General features: G+C 34.5%; 1 non-coding gene across 1 annotated transcript; it reads left to right on the plus strand.

Moving 5' to 3' along the window:
- The first annotated feature begins 380 nt into the window (after window positions 1-380).
- On the plus strand, window positions 381-488 carry LOC112713840 (small nucleolar RNA R71). The gene has a single exon (XR_003158801.1). It is a non-coding gene; the product is annotated as a small nucleolar RNA R71 (small nucleolar RNA).
- The last annotated feature ends 4,554 nt before the right edge of the window (window positions 489-5,042 follow it).

The following is a 5,042-nucleotide window of genomic DNA, read 5'->3' on the forward strand; positions in this document are numbered from 1 at the left end:
TTTACCTCTGCTATTGCAGGGTTATCAGGATCATAAGCTTCTTCTTCAGAAGATGCCTCTTTAGTATTATTGGATGCATTTTGCCATCCATTTAGACTTTGAGAAATCATGTTTACTTGCTGAGTCAACACTTTGTTCTGAGCCAATATGGCATTCAGAGCATCAATTTCAAGAACTCCCTTCCTTTGAGGCATCCTATTATTCACGGAATTCCTCTAAGAAGTGTACATGAACTGGTTATTTGCAACCATGTCAATAAGTTCTTGAGCTTCTGCAGGCGTTTTCTTTAGGTGAATGGATCCACCTGCAGAATGGTCCAGTGACATCTTAGAGAACTCAGACAGACCATAATAGAATATATCCAGAATTGTCCATTCTGAAAGCATGTCATAAGGACACCTTTTGGTCATCTGTTTGTATCTTTCCCAAGCTTCATAGAGGGATTCACCATCTTTTTGTTTGAAGGTCTGAACATCCACTCTAAGCTTGCTCAGCTTTTATGGAGGAAAGAACTTAGCCAAGAAGGCCGTGACCAGCTTATCCCAGGAGTCCAGGCTATCTTTAGGTTGAGAGTCCAACCATGCTCTAGCTCTGTCTCTTACAACAAAAGGGAAAAGCATGAGCCTGTAGACTTCAAGATCTACTCTATTAGTCTTAGCAGTCCCACAGATCTGCAAGAACTCAGTTAAAAACTGGTAGGGATCTTCTGATGGAAGTCCATGAAACTTGCAGTTCTGTTGCATTAGAGCAACTAGTTGAGGTTTCAGCTCAAAATTGTTTGCTCCAATGGCAGGAATTGAGATGCTTCTTCCATCAAACTTGGAAGTAGGTGTAGTATAATCACCAAGCATCCTTCTTGCATTATTGTTGTTGGGTTCGGCTGCCATCTCCTTTTCTTATTCGAAAATTTTAGCAAGGTTGTCTTTGGATTGTTGTAATTTAGCTTCTCTTAGTTTCCTCTTCAGAGTCCTTTCAGGTTCTGAATCAGCTTCAACAAGAATGCCTTTTTCCTTGTTCCTGCTCGTATGAAAGAGAAGAGAACAGAAAAAGAAGAGAAATCCTCTATGTCACAGTAAAGAGGTTCCTTATTTTTAGTAGAAGAAGAAAGGGGATAAAGAAAGGAGAATCCAAGCACAAAGGTGAGGATAGGGGCAGTGATTTGAGATGAAGAGAAGTGTTAGTGAATGAATAGATAAATAGAATAAGATGAGAGACAGAAATTTTCGAAATTAAATTTTGAAAAGGGGTTAAATGATTTTAAAAAATAAAGATAAGAAATAAAATTAAAATTAAAATTTAAAATAATTAATTAATTAAAAAAAGAATTTTTGAAAAAGAGGGAGGTATTTTCGAAAATTAGAGAGAGAGAAAAGTTGTTAGCTGATTTTGGAAAAGATAAGAAACAAACAAAAAGTCAAATAGTTAGTTGAAAAAGATTTGAAAATCAAATTTGAAAAGATAAGAAGATAAGAAGTTTAGAAAAGATATTTTAAAATCAAATTTTTGAAAAAGATATGATATAAAAGATAAGATAAGATAGATTTAATTTTTAAAATTAAAATTAATTACTTGACTAACAAGAAACTAAAAGATATGATTATAGAATTTAAAGATTGAAACTTTCTTAACAAGAAAGTAACAAACTTTCAAATTTTTGAATCAATCACATTAATTGTTAGCATAATTTTTGAAAATAAATTAAAAATTAAGAAAAAGATTTTTGAAAAATATTTTTAAATTTTCGAAAATTAAATAAAAAATGAAAAAGATTTGATTTTTGAAAAAATTTTAATAAGATAAGATTTTTAGAATTTGAAAATTTGACTTGACTTACAAGAAACAACTAATTTTAAAAATTTTTGACTAAGTCAACCCAAATTTTCGAAATGTTGAGATAGAAAAGGAAAAGATATTTTTTTGATTTTTGAATTTTTAATGATGAGATAGAAAAACATAAAAATGACCCAAAACATAAAAATTTTGGATCAAAACATAAGATGCATGCAAGAACAATATGAATGTCAAGATGAACACCAAGAACACTTTGAAGATCATGATGAACATCAAGAACATATTTTTGAAAAATTTTTGATGCAAAGGAAACATGCAAGACACCAAACTTTGAAATCTTTAATGCTTAGACAATATGAATACAAAAATGCACATGAAAAACAATAAAAGACACAAAACAAGAAAACATCAAGATCAAACAAGAAGACTTACCAAGAACAATTTAAAAATCATGAAGAACACTATGAATGCATGAATTTTCAAAAAATGCAAGAAATATTTTTAAAGCATACAATTGACACCAAACTTAAAAATTGACTCAAGATTCAAACAAGAAACACAAAATATTTTTGGTTTTTTATGATTTTATGATTTTTTTGGATTTTCTTTTAATTTTTTCGAAAAACATATAGAAAAAAAGAAAATAAGAAATCCAAAATTTTTAATAAGAATTAAAAATTAAAAGAAAATCCAAAAAAAATTAGGCATGGCTTAATAGCCAGCCAGGAATCTTTCAATATTTGCCTAAAGCTCCAATCCAAGGGTTGGGCATGGCTTAATAGCCAGCCAGCTTTAGAAGATATAAATCAGGCATGTAACAACTGATATTCCAATTAACTTGCCTCTATGCTGATGGCTTTGAAGCCTCAATACAATTGAGTTAGACATGGCTTTACAGCCAGCAAAGCTTCAACATACTTTATGAAACACTAGAATTCATTCTTAAAAATTTTGAATAATTTTTCGAAAACAAAGAAAAAATTTTGAAAAATATTTTTGAAAACTTTTTGAAAAGAAAAATAAAAAGAAAATTACCTAATCTGAGCAATGGTGCACGAAATTGTGATCATCAATGGCGCCATCAACATGGTACGCTCAATTGCAATCTCAACTCTTTATCACAACTTCGCACAACTAACCAGCAAGTCCACTGGGTCGTCCAAGTAATAAACCTTACGCGAGTAAGGGTCGATCCCACAGAGATTGTTGGTATGAAGCAAGCTATGGTCATCTTGTAAATCTCAGCCAGGCAGATTCAAATGGTTATGGATGATTTCTGAATGAAGCATAAAATAAAGATAGAGATACTTATGCAATTCATTGGTGAGAATTTCAGATAAGCGTATGGAGATGCTTTGTCCCTTCCGTCTCTCTGCTTTCCTACTGTCTTCATCCAATCCTTCTTACTCCTTTCCATGGCAAGCTGTATGTTGGGCATCACCGTTGTCAATGGCTACAGTCACGTCCTCTCAGTGAAAATGTTCAACGCATTCTGTCACAGCACGGCTATTCAGCTGTCGGTTCTCGATCATGTCGGAATAGAATCCAGTGATTCTTTTGCGTCTGTCACTAACGCCCCACAATCGCGAGTTTGAAGCTCGTCACAGTCATTCAATCCTTGAATCCTACTCAGAATACCACAGACAAGGTTTAGACCTTCTGGAATCTCTTGAATGCCGCCATCAATTCTAGCTTATACCACGAAGATTCCGATTAAGGGATCCAAGAGATATCCACTCAATCTAAGGTAGAACGGAGGTGGTTGTCAGGCACACGTTCATAGGTGAGAATGATGACGAGTGTCACAGATCATCACATTCATAAAGTTGAGGAACAAGTGATATCTTAGAACAAGAATAAGCTGAATTGAATAGAAGAACAATAGTAATTGCATTAATACTCGAGGTACAGCAGAGCTCCACACCTTAATCTATGGTGTGTAGAAACTCCACCGTTGAAAATACATAAGAACAAGGTCTAGGCATGGCCGAATGGCCAGCCCCATGATCTAAGATAGCATAAGACTACTCAAAGGTAGCTACCAAGATGTCTAATACAATAGCAAAAGGTCCTATTTGTAGAGAACTAGTAGCTTAGGGTTTACAAAGATGAGTAAATGACATAAAAATCCACTTCCGGGCCCACTTGGTGTGTGCTTGGGCTGAGCATTGAAGCATTTTCGTGTATAGACTCTTCTTGGAGTTAAACGCCAGCTTTTGTGCCAGTTTGGGCGTTTAACTCCCATTCTTGTGCCAGTTCCGGCGTTTTGCTGACTTGGAATGCCTGTTTGGGCCATCAAATCTCTGAAAAAGTATGAACTATTATACATTGCTGGAAAGCCCAGGATGTCTACTTTTCAACGCAGTTGATAGCGCGCCAATTGGGCTTTTATAGCTCCAGAAAATCTACTTCGAGTGCAGGAAGGTCAGAATCCAACAGCATCTGCAGTCCTTTTCAGCCTCTGAATCAGATTTTTGCTCAGGTCCCTCAATTTTAGCCAGAAAACCTGAAATCATAGAAAAACACACAAACTCATAGTAAAGTCCAGAAAAGTGAATTTTAACTAAAAACTAATAAAAATATAATAGAAACTAACTAAAACATACTAAAAACAATGCCAAAAAGCGTATAAATTATCCGCTCATCACAACACCAAACTTAAATTGTTGCTTGTCCCCAAGCAACTAAAGATCAAATAAGATAAAAGGAAGAGAATATGCAATGAATTCCAAAAACATCTATGAAGATCAGTATTAATTAGATGAGCGGGGCTTTTAGCTTTTTGCCTCTGAACAGTTTTGGCATCTCATTTTATCCTTTGAAATTCAGAATGATGGGCTTCTATAGGAACTCAGACTCCAGATAGTGTTATTGATTCTCCTTGTTAAGTATGATGATTATTGAACATAGCTACTTTATGAGTCTTGGCTGTGGCCCAAAGCACTCTGTCTTCCAATATTACCACCGGATACATACATGCCACAGACACATAACTGGGTGAACCTTTTCAGATTGTGACTCAGCTTTGCTAGAGTACCCAATTAGAGGTGCCCAGGGTTCTTAAGCACACTCTTTTTGCCTTGGACAACTTTATTATTTCTTTTTCTTTTTTTCATTTTTTTTGTATCCACTGCTTTTTCTTGCTTCAAGAATCATTTTTATGATTTTTCAGATCCTCAGTAACATGTCTCCTTTTTCATCATTCTTTCAAGAGCCCACATTCATGAACAACAAATTCAAAAGACATATGC

Source organism: Arachis hypogaea, chromosome 9 (assembly GCF_003086295.3).
Source record: "Arachis hypogaea cultivar Tifrunner chromosome 9, arahy.Tifrunner.gnm2.J5K5, whole genome shotgun sequence".
In the NCBI taxonomy this organism is placed as follows: Eukaryota; Viridiplantae; Streptophyta; class Magnoliopsida; order Fabales; family Fabaceae; genus Arachis; species Arachis hypogaea.